This window comes from Trichosurus vulpecula, chromosome 7, assembly GCF_011100635.1.
Source record: "Trichosurus vulpecula isolate mTriVul1 chromosome 7, mTriVul1.pri, whole genome shotgun sequence".
Lineage (NCBI taxonomy): Eukaryota > Metazoa > Chordata > Mammalia > Diprotodontia > Phalangeridae > Trichosurus > Trichosurus vulpecula.
The window spans coordinates 213,179,093-213,197,671 of record NC_050579.1 but is presented as its reverse complement, the minus strand read 5'-3'; the positions used below and the strand labels follow the sequence as shown (position 1 = coordinate 213,197,671).

Here is an 18,579-nt window from a genome sequence, read left to right as displayed (position 1 = left end):
GTATGGAAAAACATAAATTGAGTGGGTTTTTTATTTGTTGTTTTGTATAGGAAGGGGAAATAGTTTACGGGATATGAACTGTTCCAAAACAATGTACCTGCAAGTAATTCACAACTTGAGCCAATGATGTACTACCCAATCATGAATACCATGCATATTTTACCATTAGCAGTACTTCCATATGCAATAATGCACCTAGATCAACTGTTAGCTCTCTAAATCAAATAAAAAAATCACTTTTAATCCCAAAGTCCCTTTTTCCTAAGAAATATTTTAAGTATATATGAAGAAGCTCCCTTGTTCTCTGCTGTTATTCTTCAGGTGCCTACTTTTTATTTGTAATATATTGTGACTCAAATATAGCAAAATGAACAATTCATTTTAATGCTAATTCACATGTTGAACAATAGCTCCTATGTGCTTAACTAACTATATTTTGAACTAAATCTTATATTATGAACTAAACATAAAACTTATTCATGCATATTCAACAATCATTTATTAAATGTCTCCCATGGACAAGACACTGTACTACATGCTGAGGATACGACATTTTTTGCTCTCAAGGTGCCCACCTTCTAATGGAGGAATTCGACATTTAAAAAGATAGATATATTATACTTTGCGAATGGAGAGAGCAATAACAAATAGAGAGGGGGAAAACAACTTCCTATAGGAAGTGGCTAAACAGCTCTCCTCAAAAGAAGATGCAAAGGATTCTGTATAGAAGAGATAGGGATGAAGACAGAGCTCATTAAAAGTATGTGGGATAGCTTGTGCAAAAGCACATATGTAGCCGATCAAATATTGAGTTCAACAAACGAGCATGTCCATTTCATTGCAACTTAAAGTGCATGATAGGGAATAATGTACATTAAGTATAGAATGCTATTGCTAGATCCTAAAAGATCCTAAAATGTTAGACCAAGCGGAGTGTAGGAGATATGATCGTATCTTTGTTTTAGAGATATCCATGAAATGTGCTCAATGAATTTCTGCAGTCATATAAATATGCCAAGCTACTCAAGTGATCATGGTGTAAGCTGTGGATGATGTCAGGAAAATGTGCCAGGAAGGGATAAGGATAGACAGAGAAATTGAGTAACAAGATGAGGAAACATTAACTGATTAGCCCCCCAAGCAATATAAGATTTGATATGAGCAAGGAGCATAAGATGCCACTAGAATAAATGGTTAGGTTAGGTACGAACATCATCACTGAAATTTGGTTGAGAAATGAACAAGTTAGTCAAATAAATATTTTCCCTTGATAGTAAACTCACCTTTTCCACGACTAAAGCAATTAGCATTAAGCAGACAAAGTCACAGAGAAGTTATGTCATATAAAGAGAAAAAAAATGCATATGGTAACTCTTTACACCTTTTCTTTGTAATACCTCCCTCTTGATCTTGTTTGGTACTTTCAGTGGAGAGACGCATTTCACTTATTTCTCACCTGATATGGCAGGTATTTTTTTTCATAGTTACGTGAATCTAAAGTGTCTGGCTACAGAGTATCCATTTCATTTTGTGATGCCACATGTTGTATCCTCTTCCAGGTACAGAATAAAGTTAAATGTTTCCAGCAAGTAAGGTGTACCTCGGCTGAGCAAGACATTTTTGAAAATTACCTTCATTATTTTGGGCTGACAGGGTGTCATTTAATAAGTGGCATTGGCAGACCATGAAGTGGCATCATAGCAACTGAAAAGAAGTAATGTCCTTGTATAATGTTATTTTGGCAATGTAGAGGATTCCAAAGAGTTTATTGATTCATCCACAGCCCATTTAAAAAAATGTCAAAAACAGTTTGGCATCCTGTCCATAAAAGGGCCAGTCAATGGAGGGAATTTTATGTTTTTTCCACAGTTGGCAGTGGGAATTCATGTTCTAACATTACCCTACATCATACTACTTTAGCAAGCAAATCCTAAAGCAAATTTATGACAGGTAATTATAAAAATGTGTTATGTCTATGCACAAAGCAGTTAGTTTTATGAAACCTGCAAATAGTGTGGTCTCAGCATATTTTTATGAATTATTGATCCATGCATGGAGATAAAATGATGCAAGTATAACCGATGAGGGAGCAAGAGAACACCCATGATTCAGCTAGAAGAAAACATCATTCATTTTATACACATCTAAATATTGCATCAAAAGATTGGCATAGATTATTTAGATTCTTTGTAACATAACCCCTGAAAGGCATTACCATGAAAATAGTATTTCAAGTTTATTTTGTAGGTTACATTATTATATGATAAGACTAATCCAAATAAGTAGGAATGTTATGTCTTTAAATATAGGTCCTTAGTTGAGTTTTCTCATTTGATAATTTGATAATTCAGTTTTCTTAGTTTGGCAATTGATGATAGTGTGGTTTACAACTCATGTTAAATATTCATTTAGCTGAAGACAAAGTATGTTTAAGTATATATTATGAAGACAATAGTGTTTTACAAAAGCTCATTCAATAATTAAAAAAAATGTTTCATATATTTACAAACAGTAGAAGGGGAGGTAGGTCTCAACAAATCACCCAAATAACGGTCTATTAAGCATTATAGAAACTGCTGTGGAACTGAAATCCATTTGATGAAGCTTACACTTGTATGAACTATGGATGTGTGTGTATATATATATATATATATATATATATATATATATATATATACATATATATATATGTATGTATATATATATGTATGTATATATACATATATATATATGTACACACACACGTACATATATATGTGGGTATATATACATACATACATACATACATACATATATACACATATATACATATACACATACATATTTTTTCATGGTATAACCAGAGTGGGAAGTGTGGGACTTTGCCACAGGACATCAAATTAAGTGGGCCCAGAATGATCTCAGAAAGGCTGAGTAGCAACCTACCCACTTAGGTAAGTGACATGAGAGTGACAGGACCTGATCTTTCACTAGGGTCTGGGAAAAGCATTACTGAAACTGCCTTTTCCTCAGAACCTTACCTATAGCAATCTGTATGATATTTTCTTCACACCCAAGTCATACAAGTCATGAAAAAGGCCTGAGAGAAGCAAGAAATGAGAAGGACAAGAGATCCCCATGCCCCCAATATTTAAATTTGCATACTGTGAAAAATCTGGTGTCTGCAGATATGGAGAATCATTTAACTTTGGATTGGCCTCCTTTGCATCTCATGTTCTTAGCTGTCATCTGTAGTTATCCAGTTCAGTCTGTCCCTAGTATTTAAGGACAAGTAACAAGCTTAAGCCAGAGGACCCTTCGTGGCACCCTAATACCCAGCTTACTGGGGTAGGCCATGATGGTTGATGCATCCTGTAAGGAAGAGTGATATTTATATAAGCTCCATGACTCTCTCATCTCAGGAGGGTCTATGTCCTTTGCACACGTAGCAACACATTCCCAGTTCATAAGGAGATGAGTTGCTGGCTGATGAATTACCAATAACGCCAACGACTATGCTTCCTCCTGTCCTCTTCTCCTTCATATCAATGCAAACACAGCTATTTAGGTAAGCATGGAACTTACTACTCCCACCACCTTTACAACATTTGAGTGTCCTAGTATAGTTCTAACCACTAAGCATCCCTGTTTGGGATGGGCATAAAATTTTAGCCTGCAGTTGAAAAGAAAAGGCAGTAGTGGTGGTGGTGGGGGTGATGGTGGGGAGAGTCTGATGCAGGGTACATTCCTTTAATGTTGTTGGTTCCAATTAATTCAATTTATTTCCTTTCACAGATGACTCCCAGATATTTAAATCAAATATTCATCTCTATTCTGAAGTCTGGAACCAAATGACTAGAATTATTTAGACCATTCAAATCTCAAAATTTCCAAATATAATTTATTATATTTCCTCTACAAACCCAACCCTTCTTCATGCTTCAGTTAAAGTCCCCATTGCCACCCAGTTTTCTAATTTCTATGTCATTCTGGATACTTCTCTCTCTTTTACCTGTAATTAAAGTTGCCAGATTTGTGTATATTCATTCTCTATATGTGATGAATCTGTTTCCTTTTATCCACAGCAAGGGTCACAATCATAATTAAAAACCACAAAATCTCCAAATCTGAGGTTGCCTCCTAGCTTTAGTCTCTTCTCTTTCAGGCCTATGGTCTATATAGCTACAAAAATAATCTGCCTTATGTAAGTCTTACCATATCATTGTCTGTTCTAAATAATTCAGTTACTCCCTACTACGTCTAGGAAAAAAATACTAATTCTTCAGTTGGCATTTAAAATCCATGACAATATGATCTCTGTCTTGCACCCTGGGTTTCTTTAATTAAGAAAACAAACAATACATAATGCACCATTTATTAAGTACATACCCTATTAGAGGCATTTTACATTTTGTGATAAGGTGAAAGTGCAAAATTTCCACTTAAGAAGTTTAAGTTCTAGCAATGGAGACCATATGAACATTGCCAATTTTAACAACTATGTGGGGGGTATCTATGAATACTATAATACCCTTCATATCACTTGGAAGTATGAACACATACTCTCTGGACTGACTTGTTCACTTATATTTGTCCTCATTCTGGCAGGTCTAGGATCTCAGAGAAAGACCACTGGGACATGATCAGACTCAAATTTTCTTAAGTTCTAAGGGTAATATTGTTGTATGGACATATAAATCAATGTATGGAAATCTTCTTCATCCTGTCCCACCCCACTGCACACCACCACCACCACCAAAACACACTCTGTTCTTGAGTCTATACCTATGTACTTTTATGCAAATCATCAATAATGATACTCATGATGCATCTGTTGTGAACATAATTTTCTTTAATTACATTCCTGGGAGTCTGTAGGAGCACAGATCCTGCGGCTACAGGAGCAGCTAGCCCAGAGGCCTCCAACCCACAATCTAAAGATTTGAAAGTTGCTTTCTTGAACTTCTGGGAGTCATAATGTGCAGGTAAAATGGACTTTATCCCTCCCTTGAATAAATCGAGAGGAGAGAATAATACCTCAGGTGAAAGAGAGGAGCCAGAAGTGGGGCTTCAGTAGCGAGAGAAGTCGGGGAGGGGGCCCTCCCTGTGGTGGCGGAAGGAGACTAGTGAAGGAAGACAGGGGTCCCAACAGCCCTCACCTCAGCAGAACAATGAGAGTAACTGAATCCCAGGGGGTGGAGCTAACAAACATCAATGCCAGGAACCCAGACTGGGCATTGCACAGCCAGGGGAAGTGTCATACACCAGCACAGACAAGAGCTGAGACCACCCATTCTGTAGAACAGTCCTGGGGAAGAGGAGACTCCCAGCTGCCAGACCACCCCTCCCCCACACCTCAGGAAACCAGAGGCCATAGAACATAAAGCCAGTTAGCAGATCCACAGATTCCAACACAAGAAACTTGGGATAGATCTCTCTGAGCCTCAGAAACAGAGATCCACTATAGAAGCCAGGAGGAAAAAAAAAAACACCTTGAAAAAACACGCTAAGAAGCCAAAGAATATTGATTCGTATTATGGAGACAAGGAAGACCAAAATACCAACTCAGAAAAGGACAGCATGGACACTACACCAACATCTGAAATCTCAAAAGGGAAAGTGAACTGGTCTCCAGACCAAAAAGCATTCTTGGAAGAACTCCCCCAAATTAGGGAGGTAAAAGAAAAAATGGAAAATAAATTCAATGAGGAAAATAAATATTTAAAAGGTAAAATCAGGGGATTGGTTAAGGAAATCAGAATTTAAATGGAGAAAATGTCTCATTGAAAAGGAAAATCAACTGAATGGAAAAGAAGATAGAGAAGATAAAGGAAGAAAACAAAACATTAAAAATTAGAATTGGGCAACTAGAAGCTAATGACTTTATGAGACATCAGGAAACAGTCAAACAAAATCTAAAAAATGAAAAAAAAAGAAGAAAACGTGAAATATCTGATAGGAAAAACAACTGACCTGGAAAATAGATCCAGGAGAGACAATCTAAGACTTATTGGTCTACATGAATGCTATGATGCAAAAAAGAACCAGGACAGCATTTTCCATCAAATCCTTAAGGAAAATTGCCCAGAGGTCCTAGAACCAGAGGGTAAAATTATTATCGAAAGAATCCATCAATCATCCCCTGAAAAAGATCCCAAATGGAAAAATACAAGAAATATTATAGCCAAATTCCAGAACTACCAGGTCAAGAGAAAATACTACAAGTTGCTACAAACAATTCAAATGTCATGGAACTAGAGCAAGGATCATGAAGGACCTTTCAGCTGCTACATTAAGTGACAGGAGAAATTGGAATATGATATTCTGAAAGGCAAAGGAACTTGGACTACAACCAAGGATCATCTATCCAGCAAAGCTGAGCACAATTTTCCAGGTGAGGAGATGGACATTCAATGGAATAAAGGAATTTCAGATCTCCCATATGAAAAGACCAGAGCTCAATGGAAAATCTGATCTCCAAATACAAAACTCAAGAGAGACATGAAAAGGTAAATGGTGAAAAATATCCCTAGTTAATCAATATGGCAAATTAGTTACATCCTGATATAGGATCATTTTGTTTTATATATGTTTATATATATATATATATATATATAGTATATATATATATATATATATGTTTATATATATATATATATATATATATGTCAACCTTGAAAATTGTTTATTTATTATGACAATTGAAAGGGATATTCATAGACTTTGGGTATAAGTATAAAATAACTGACATAACCATAAAAATATGATTAAGAGATATAAAGGGATGGTTCTGGGAGAAGAGGAAAGGAGGTAGTAGAAAAGGGTAAATTACATCACATGAAGAGGCACAAAAACATATTGTAATAGAGGGAAAGAAAGGAGGGGAGAAAGGCAGTATTTGAGCTTTATTCTCATTGGAATTGGTGCAAGAAGGGAATAACATACCCTGATAAGTACAGAAATCTAACTTGTCCTACAGGAAGTAGGAGGCAAAAGGGGAAAAAAGGAAGGAGGGTGGTCAGAATGGAGGGAAGAAGTTGCAAGAAGAAAACAGTAAGATAAAGGAGGAAAGTGAATAGGGAGATTAAACTGAGGAAGGCAGTGGTCAAAAGCAAAACTCTATTGAGGAGTGAAAGGGGAAAGGGAGAAACAAAAGCATAAACAGGGGGAAATATGATGGAGAAAAAGACACAGATAGAAATCATAACTGTGAATGTGAATGGGATGAACTCTTCCATAAAATGGAAGCAGATAGCAGAATGGATTAAAAACCACAAACCTTCAATATGGTGTTTGCACGAAACACTTTTCAAACAGGGAGATACACCCAGAGTAAAAGTAAAAGGTTAGAGTAGAATATATTGTGCTTCAGATAAAGTAAAAAAAAATCAGGGGTAGCAATCCTAATCTCAGACAAAGCAAAAGCAAAGATAGACCTAGTTTAAGGAGATAAGGAAGGACACTACATTCTGCTAAAAGTCATCATATACAATGAAGCAATATCATTATTTAACATATATGCACCAAGTGGTATAGCAGGCAAATTCTTAGAGGAGAAGTTAAGGGAGTTACAGGAAGACACAGACAGCAAAACAATACTAGTGGGGGACCTCAACCTCCCCCTCTCTGAACTTGATAAATCCAACCACAAGATAAACAAGAAAGAAGTTAAAGAGGTGAATGGAATTTTAGAAAAGGCTGATATGATAGAACTCTGCAGAAAACTAAATGGGGATAAAAAGAAATATACTTTTTTTTTTTCTCAGTGGTACATGGCACGTACTCGAACATTGACCATGTACTAGGGCATAAAAATTCACAATCCAGTGCAGAAAGGCACAAGTAGTAAAAGCATCCTTTTCAGATCACGATGCAATGAAAATAATTTGTAACAAAGAACCATGGAAAAATGAGCTAAAAATTAATTGCAAATTAAATAATCTAATTCTAAAGAACAAATCATAGAAACAATTAATAACTTCATTCAAGGGAATGACAATAATGAGACAACATACCAATCTTATGGGATGCAGCAAAAGCAGATCTTAGGGTAACTTTTATATCTGTAAATGCTTACATGAATAAAATAGAGAAAAATGAGATAAATGAATTGGGTATGGAACTGAAAAAGCTAGAAAAAGAACAAATTGAAAATCCCCAATTAAATAGCAAATTATAAATACTGAAAATCAAAGGAGAGATTAATAAAATTGAAATCAAGAAAACTATTAAATTTATAAATAAAATCAAGAGCTGGTTTTATGAAAAACAATGAAATTGATAAACTTTTGTTCAATTTGATTAAAAAAAATAAAGAAGAAAATCAAATCACCAGTATCAAAAATGAAAAGGGTGAATTCACCTCCAATGAAGAGAAATTAAAACAATAATTAGGAATTCTTTTGCCCAATTGTATGCCCATAAATTTGACCACCTTAGGGATGCGGATGAATATTTACAAAAAATATAAATTGCCCAGGTTTGCAGAAGAGGAAGTAAAATACCTTAATAAACCCATCTCAGAAAAAGAAATTGAGTAAACCATCAATGAACTCCCTAGGAAAAAATCTCCAGGGCCAGATTGTTTTACATGTGAATTGTATCAAACATTCAAAAAACAATTTATTCCTATACTTTATAGATTATTTTGGAAAATAGGTGAAGAAGGAGTCCTAACATTCTTCTTATGACTCAGATATGGTACTAATACCTAAACCAGGAAGAGTCAAAACAGAGAAAGAAAATTATAGACCAATTTCCCTAATGAATATTGATGTAAAATTTTTAAAATAAAATATTAGCAAAAAGATTGCAGCAACTTATCAAGAGAATAATCCTATGACCAGGTAGGATTTCTTCCAGGAATACAAGGCTGGTTCAATATTAGGAAAATTATTAGCATAATTGACCATATCAACAACAAAACTAGCAGAAACCATATGATTATCTCAATAGATTCAAAACAAAGCCTTTTTACAAAATAAAACACCCATTCCTATTAAAAACACTAGAAAGCATAAGAATAAATGGAGCATTCCTTAAAATTATAAATAGTATCTACTAAAACCATCAACAAGCATTATTTGAAATGGGGATGAACTAGATGCATTCCCAATAAGATCAGGGGTGAAACAAGGATGTCCATTATCACCCCTATTATTCAATTTTGTGCTACAAATATTAGCTGTAGCAATAAGAGAAGAAAAAGAAACTGAAGGAATTAGAATAGGCAAAGAAGAACCTAAATTATCGATTTTTGCAGATGATATGATGACTTACTTAGAGAATCCTAGAGAATCAAGTAAAAAAAAACTACTTGAAATAATAAACAACTTTAGAAAGTTGCAGGATATAAAATAAACCCACATAAATCCTTATACATTACTAACAAAGCCCATCAGCAAGAGAAAGAAAGAGAAATTCCATTTAAAGTTACTGTAGACACTATAAAATATTTGGGAGTCTATCTGCCAAGACAAACCAGGACATATATGAACATAATTATGAAACACTTTTCACACAAATAAAGTCAGATCTAAATAAATGGAAAAATATCAATTGCTCATGGTTAGGCTGAGCTAATATAATAATAATGACAACTTTACCCATACTAACTTATTTATTCAGCACTATATCCATCAGACTACCAAAAATTATTTTACAGAGCTGGACAAAATAATAACAAAATTCATCTGGAAGAACAAGAAGTCTAGAATATCTAGGGAATTAATGAAAAGAAATGCTAGGGAAGGTGGCCTAGCAATACCAGATAATAAACTGTACTATAAAGCAGCAGTCATCAAAACTGCCTGGTACTGGGTAAGAAACACAGTCGTGGCTCAGTGGAATAGGTTAGGTACACAAGAAAGAGTAGCCAATGACTATTCTTTGATAAACCAAAAGAATCCAGCTTCTGGGCTAAGAATTCACTATTCCACAAATACTGCTGGGAAAATTGGAAAATGGTAGGGTAGAAACTGGGCATAAACCGATATCTTATACCATATACCAAAATAAAGTCAAAATGGATTCATGATCTAGGAATAAAGGCTGATACTATAAGCAATCTGGGAGAGCACGGAATAGTTTATCTATCAAATTTAGGGAAAACCAAAGAATTCATGACACAAGAAGAAATGGAGAGCATTACGAAATGCAAAATGGATAATTTTGATTATGTTAAATTGAAAAGTTTTTGTATAAAAAAGCCAATGCAACAAGGATTAAGAGGGAAGCATAAAACTGGGAGAAAATCTTTACAACTAGTGTCTCTGATAAATGTGTCTCTAAAATATACAGGGAATTGTGCCAAGTTTATAGGAATACAAGTCATTTCTCAATTGAGAAATGGTCAAAAGATATGAACAGGCAATTTTCAGAGGAAGAAATTAAAGATATCTATAGGCATGTGAAAAAATGATCACTACTGATTAGAGAAATGCAAATCAAAACAACTCTTAGGTACCACATCTCTCCTGTCAGATTGGCTAAAATAACAAAATGGGAAAATGATAAATGCTGGAGAGGATGTGGGAAAATTAGAACAGTTACATTGTTGGTGGAGTTGTGAACTGATCCAGCCATTCTGGAGAGCAATTTGGAACTATGCCCAAAGGGCTATAAAAATGTTCATACCCTTTGATCCAGCAACACCACTTCTAGGGTTGTATCTCAAAGAGAACACACAAGTAGAAAAGGACCCGTGTGTACAAAAATATTTATAGCGGCTCTTTTCATAGTAGCAAAGAGTTGGAAATGAAGGTCCTGCCCATCAACTGTGGAATGGCCGAACAAGTCATGATATATAAATATAATCAAATACTATTGTGCTATAAGAAATGGGGAATATATGGACTTCATAATAACCTGGGAAAATGTATACAATGTAATGCTGAGTAAGCAGAGCAGAACTAGGAGAATGTTATACACAACCACAGATATATGGATTCTATGATGAGTAAACTTGATAGACTTAGCTCTTCTCAGGAATACAAGGTTCAAAGACAACTCCAAAGGCCTCATGAGGGAGAGAGATATCTACATCCAGAGAAAGAACTATGGAGACTGAATGCTGATTGAGGCAAACTGTTTGCTCTCCTTTTTTTTTTCTTTTTTTTTTCCTCTTTTTTTTTGGTTTTGTTTCTTCTTTCTCGTGATTCATTCCATTGGTCATAATTCTTCTTTAAAACTTGACTATTGTGTAAATAAGTTCAATGTGAAGATATATGTAGAAGATGTATCAGATTCCATGCCGTCTTGTGGAGGGAGTGGAGGGGGGTGGGGAAGAAAATCTGGAATTCAGGATCATGTGGAACTGAGTATTGTAAAATAAAAATTAAAATAAAACCTTAATTAAAAAAAACAAAAAAATACATTCCTGAACCAAAGCACATTCACAAGCCCTTTCTTCTTATAATCACCATTTCAAAGAGTTTTGAGAAAGTGCTACTTTTTAATTTGGCTATTTGAGTTCCTTTAGTCCAAAGAACTTGTTACTGTTATTCAGTCATTCAGTCATGTCTGCTCTTTGTGACCCCATGGACCATAGCACACCAGTTCCATTTATTCACTAATATCTTCCAAAGTCTACCAAAGCTCATGTCCATTGTTCCCATGGTGCTTTCTATTCATCTCATTCTCTGCCATCTTTTTTTTTTCCTTTTGCCATTATTTTTTTTTTCCTAGCATCAGGGTCTTTTCCAGTGAGTCCTGTTTTCTCATTATGTGGTCAAAGGAATTAAGCTCCAACTTCAGTATTTGACCTGGTGAATATTAAGAGCTCATTTATTTAAATATTGACTGATTTGATGCCTTTGCTGTCCAAGGGAATCTCAAAATTCTTCTCTAGCATCAATACTCCCTGTCTCTGGAGGAAGCAGAGGAAAAGAGTGACTTCCCTATTCTTCAGAGTCAGGAGAAAACACCCTGGGCCGCTAGTGGTCCACCAGCTCCTCACCCCCTTCCTTTCCCTTCCCTTTCCTTCCTTTCCCCCAGCATATCCTCTCCCACCCCTTCACACCTTTACACCCCTCCTTTCACTGAATGATCCTGGAGGATCCTGCATGTACATTCGTAGAGATATGTGAGGGAAGAAAAAAAAGTCAGCCTGACTGATTGATGTATCTAGAAAATTTATGCAATGTCTGACACCTGAGATCCTTTCACCTTTCACCTGAGGATAGATGAGGGAAAAATATCAGCATAACTATATAACCCTCAGAGGACAAAATATTTGTGGCTGGAGACAGTCTCTGAGAAAATTCCAGGTTACTACAACATTGTTCTCTGTGGAAATGCATCTAGTCTCACAACACTCAGAGGTCAAGAAGATACTTGTGACAGGCGATAGTCTCTCTTAGAACATCTGTATTACTACAGGCTTCCTCTTCTTGGAAATACATCTCAGAACAACGAGAAGACAAGATACTTGTAGCATGAACCAGGTCTCTGTAAAAGCTAATCTTTTTAGAAAACTCAGACTTCTCATCTTGGTCATGTTGCATAAGAAATAAAGGTAAACCAAGACATAATATATTTTTTTAAAAAGTCTTTTCAAGGCCTTTAGTTCTTCCATAGGGACACACACAGGCCATCTTGTTTTCCACATGCCAAAGAGCCCAGGCTCGTTGTTTGTCTTGGACATCAACTGGGCATCATGGACCCTGCTGTGCTGAGGAAAGCTGAGGAGTACCTGAAACTGTCCCAAGTGTACTGGATTGTCTGCTCATGCAATGGAAACAAGTTAATTCAATCATGTGTCTAGATTTTGCTGCTACCAGTATGAGATCAACAGAGCTTATTTAGTTAACTTTTCTAGTTTGAAGAAAAATTATTAAAACTGTCTTAAATCTTTTAAGTGTTTGCTAGGCTTGAATTCAAGTCATGAAATAGATAACTTTAGCTGGACAGTTTAACTGCAGGAAGGCAGTATACATTGCTACAAAGACACTAGCAACATATGAAGCCACTCTTCTCCAGATACAGAAAATAAATCTGGATTTGTCCAGGCCCTTTTTCACTATAGCTACACTATTTTCAGCATGCAGTGTCCTAAAGCTAAAAGTAGATAAAGGCAAAATGGTGGCCACATCTAGTGTAGAGAAAGCTTCATTTGATCAATTCTGTAAACATTTGGAAAAATTTGAGCAGCAAGTTAAGGAAGAATCTAGCATTTCAGCTTCTCTACCATCCAAAAGAGAGAAAAAGATTATAGTTGAATATTCCAAGAAGGAAATAAAGGATGAAGCAGAGTCCCTACATAAGTAGCAACAAAGTAGAGATTTAGAAGAAGATTATGAAGAATGGAAAAGAAACAATTTCAGAAAATGTTGCTAAAGCAAAAAGAAATGATTTCAATTTCCAGACAGCACCTGCCACCAAACATGACTCTTTCCTCCCCAGTGAGACTAGATGGTTTGTTAGTATTTGCCCTTGAGCAAGAATTCTGAAAGTACTGCCTTAATATGTTTGGGGTTCTTTTGCCTGGGCAGTATCAAACATTATATCAAGGAAAACATTTTATCTCCACTCTGAATTTCCATAGTTTGGTGAGGTTATTTGAAGAAGGTGGCACAAAGCTCACACTTAAGGCAGTGGGACCTTGCTCGTCTGGCCTCAGAAATAAGCTTGGTATAATCAACTATGATATCATTCTGCATAGCTTCCACTTGCTTGCAAGGTATATATGTTCTTTTCCAAAGACTCTAAGGAAACTTAATACTCTAGTTTATATCTTTAATATTTAAATATTAACAACTCATGTTAAAGCAATACAAATGGGTCTCTCATACTATCTCATGCCTGTTTTAAATTAATTTTTAAGCTTTTGATAATCAATGAATCTTTTAATTTAAAATAATGTGAATTTAAGAGAAAAATTATTTAAATTGAGAAAAAAAATTATTTTAAAAAGTCTTCCCTAGCACCACAATTTGAAAGCACCAATTCTGTAGCACTCAGCTTTCCTTATACTCCAACTCTCACAACTTTACATTGCTACTGGAAAAATCATGGATATGATTACACAGAGCTTTTTAAGCAAGGTGTTGTCTCCATTGTCCATAACTTTCCTTCCAAGGATCAAGTGTCTTTATTTCATAGCAGCAATTGCTATCTGCAGGGATCTTTGATCCCAAGAATATAAGGTCTGATGCTGCTTTCATTTCCTTTCCTTCTATTTTTCAGAAAGAGAAGGGACCTGTTGCCAAGATCTTATGAGGTTTCTTTTTGTTTTAACATCCAGCTTCAAGCCAGCTTTTGTACTCTCCTCTTTTACCCTTATAAGAACCTTCTTAATTCATCATTTTCTGTCATTGGAATATTATTATCTACATATCTGAAACTGTTGATAGTTTTGTCAGCAACATTAATATCAGCATTTGATTCATCCAGCCTGGCATTTCACATGACGTACTATTTATGTAATATAAATAAATAAGGTGACAATATACAGCCTTGTTATACTCATTGTCCAGTCTTAAGCCAATCAGTTTTTCCATGGTCAATTCCAAATGTTTACTTGGGACCTGTTCCTCAGAAAACAAGTAAGATAATCTGGTACTTCCATCTCTTTAAGGTTAGGATCATACTTTGCAGTGATTCACACTGTCAAGGGCTTCAGTGTGGTCAATGAAGCAGAAATAGATGTTTTGTTTTGTTTTGTTTTTTTCTGAAACTCCCTTGCTTTCTCCATAATCCAATGAATGTTGGCAATTTATGTCTAGTTCTTCTGCCTCTTCAAAAAACCAGCCCGCTCTTCTGGTAAATTCTCAGTTCACATATTGCTGATGCCTAGCTTGCAGAATCTCAAGGATAACTTAGCTGGCATGTGAAATGAGTGCAATCCTTTGCTTATTTGAACATTATTTTGTATTTTCCTTCCTTAGGACTAGGATATAAACTGATCTTTTCAAATCCAGTGGCTTCTGTTGAGTTTTCCAAATTTACTATCATATTGAGTGTAGCACTTTAACACCATCATCTTTTAGGATTTTAAATAGCTCATCTGGAATTCTAACACCTTCACTAACTTTATTGTAAGCAATGCTTCCTAAGGCCCACTTGATTTCATTCTCCAGGATGTCTGCCTCTAGATCACTAACCACATGTCTCAACAATCCGGCTAGCAGCTTCTGTGGGGGTATAAGATCCACCCACAGCCAGCACCCAGAAAGCTGCCAACAGCACAGGTTCTTTTGATCTGCTTAACTGAGGAAAGCAAGGTGAAGGGGTTGACAAGCTTACTTTAATTCAGCATACAAATATCATTCACTTAGTTCAGGGGAAGAGACCAGCACACTGAACTTCAGAGCAAATTACAAACAAATTACAAACATCAACAGACAGACCAAATACAGACTCATAGTTACCAACATCTAGGTTCAGCCTGGGAGCTCAGAACAAGGGCTGGCCCAGGGTCATGTGTGCCACCACTGCTGTGTGACAGAGCTCCGAAGAAGAGACAGTCAACCCCGGGTTTTGTATCTTTTTCAGGGTCAGGGGTGAGTCACACATGCGACTCACCCATGTGACCTAGAATCATCACAAAGAGGCGACTTAAACCCACATGGTATAAAAGCCTCTTCTCTCCCAGACATATAACTCCCTGTAACTCCTCCCTGGAGTCAGCCCCACCTTGGGCCCCACCTTAGTTGCCAATCCACACCCACATAGGTTTTACACCTAATGGGGGTTTGGGCCTGGGGCTTAGCACTTAGTAAGACTCAATGAAATACACTGAATTATTCAAAGCAAACAAAGGCCAAACTCTTCAAGGGCACTTGCTGAACTAAGTGCTAAGGAGCCCATTTTGCTTACCAACACACCACACCACAGTGGTTATGAGTAATCTTTCTTTTACAAATATTCTGTATATTTTTCTATACACGTCTGTATAATATCTTTAATTCTTTTTATATCCCTACAGTTTTTTTGTTTTTTATTGCGACCATTATTGGACAAAACATTCTCTTGATTTCTCTAATTTTCCTGAAGATCTCTTGTCTTCCTCATTCTATTGTTTTCTTCTATTTTTTTTTCTTTACTCATTTAAGAAAAAACTCTCCTTGCTATTCTCTGGAATTCTGCATTCAGTGAGATATATCTTCCCCTTTCTCATTTACCTTTTTGCTTTCCTTCTTTCCTCAGCTATTTGAAAAGCCTTAGCAGACTATGATTAAGACTAAGACTATCAGACTAAGAATAGGATATCTTTCTTGCTTGCTTTTCTTTTTCTTTGGAATGTTGTTGTTGTTTTTTGTAGCTTGCTGTACAATTCTGTGAGGTTCTGTCTGTGCTTTTTCGGGCACCCTATCTGTCACTTCTTTTTCATATCCATAGGGGATGTTATTTAGGTCACACCTATATGATATGATTATTTTGCTTACTTTCTTCAGATTAAATAAGATTTCTTTAAAATAAGAAGCTCATGACTCATAACCCAAGCCACAGTCAACTCCAGATCTTGTTTTAATGGACCACATGTAGAGCTTCTCTACATTTGGCCGAAAAGTATATGGTCAATCTAATTTCGATATTGAACATCTGGTGATGTCCATGTATAGAGTTGCCTTTTGGGTTGTTGCAAAAGAGAGTTTGCTATGACTAGCAAGTTAATCTTGACAAAACTCTTTTAGTCTCTGCCCTGCTACAATTTGTACTCCAAAGCTAAACCTGCTTATCATACCATTTATTTTTTGATTTCCTACTTTAGCATTCCAGTTCCCTATGATGAATACGATATCTTTTTGAGGAGGCTTTTATTTCTAGAAGATATTGTAGGTCTTTAGAGAACTGATCAATTTTGGCCTCTTTGGCATCAATAGTTGGAACATAAACTTGTATTATTGTGAAGCTGAACAGTTTGCCTTGGATTTGAACAGATTATTATATCATTTTTGAGGTTATACCCTATTACTGATTTTTTCACCCTTTTGTTGACTATGAGAGCAACTCCATTTCTTCAAAGGGATTCTTCCCCATATTAGTATACGTAATGATCACCTGAATTAAATTGACCCATCCTCATCCATTTGAGTTCACTACCACCCGAGATTTCAATTTTTAATCTTTCTATCTCCTGTGTCACCATATCAAGCTTACTTCGGTTCATAGAGCTTACCAGGTTCTCACATAATATTGATCTTTGTAGCTTCAGACTTTCTTTTCATCACTAGATAAATCTGCAGCACAGCTTCCTTTTGGCCTTGTCCCAGCGGTTTCGTTAGTACCTCTAGGTGTCTTCTGCTCTTCCCCAGTATAATGTTGGACAGCTTCCTACCCATGGGGGTAATCTTCTGGTTTCATATCTGTTATAATTTTGATACTTTCCAATGTATTTTCTTGGCAAAGATGCAGGATGGTTTGCCATTTCCTTCTCCATTTCATCACAGCTCTCTGCTACAACCTGTCCATTTTAGGTAATCCTGAATCAAAGAGTTCATAGTTTCATTGAGCTATGCAAGCCCCTCCACTATGACAAGGCAATGATCCGGGGGAAGAATTTAAAAGCTTATTAAGCTGGCTGCATCTAGGCCGTGAAGAAGAACCCCACCCACCTATTCACTTAATAGAACACAGCCAACAAAATTGGCCAGGTGACTTTCAGCAAACAAGCCTAACTAGCTCTTTAAACACAACAATTCTGTCATTCAAATATAGCTCTCTACCTCTTCATAAACAGCAATAAGAACAATAAAAAACAGTTGCTTTTCCTATCTTTCTCCTTTGCCCTCTCAAATAAAAAAGAGACAATAAAGAGTATCAGACATTGAAAAAAAAACTTTACTTCTTTTAAGCTCTTTATATGCTCAGGATCTAGTGTTCTGATTATAAAGAGAGGTTAATCAAAGCTTTATGAGTTGGATTTGAATGGGAACTGCTGAATGATCTTTAAGGAAAAGCCTTACCTCTTTCCTCATTATGTTTTTGGGTCTCCCTTAGCCCCTTTAGGTAAGGATTCCTTTCCTATTTTTTTTCCTATTTATAGAACTTTTATAGTTATAAAGAGTTAGGGTCATAGGGGTGGTGTATTTGATAGCACACTGGGTCTGGAGTTCAAATGAGGCCTCAGACACTTATTACCTGTGAGATTCTGGGCAAGTCAGTTAACCTCTGTCACAGTTTCCTCAAAGGTAAAATTGTTACAATAATAACAACTGCCTCCAAAGTTGTCATGAGGATAAAATGACTATGACAGTTAAGCACTTAGCACAGTACTTGGCACATTGCATATTCTATACAATTCTAAACTATAATAAATGTCATTAGCTATTATTATTATTAGGACACATTTGTATGTGATCCACTTGGGCCGATCTTCATTTGTTCTGCCTGCTGAGAGACTGAATGGTGAATTTATTCAATTAAAAAACACTAGTAAGGACCTACTACTTTCAAAGCAGAGACAACATGTCAATGATGCTAGAAAGTTGGTATTTCAGACAGGAAGACTAATTCAAGTCAATCAGCCAATCAATAAACATCTATATTCTCCAATTTATCCTATATGTATTATTCATAAATTGATATTTACAAGCTGCCTTCCCTGTTAGGCTGAGTTCCTTGAAAACAAAGAATCCCTTGTTGGTTTTGTTGTTATAT

At 35.9% G+C, this 18,579-nt stretch overlaps 1 pseudogene; it reads left to right on the top strand.

The window, feature by feature from the left end:
- Positions 1–13,314, top strand: part of LOC118857802 — a 35,624-nt pseudogene extending 22,310 nt beyond the window's left edge.
- The last annotated feature ends 5,265 nt before the right edge of the window (positions 13,315–18,579 follow it).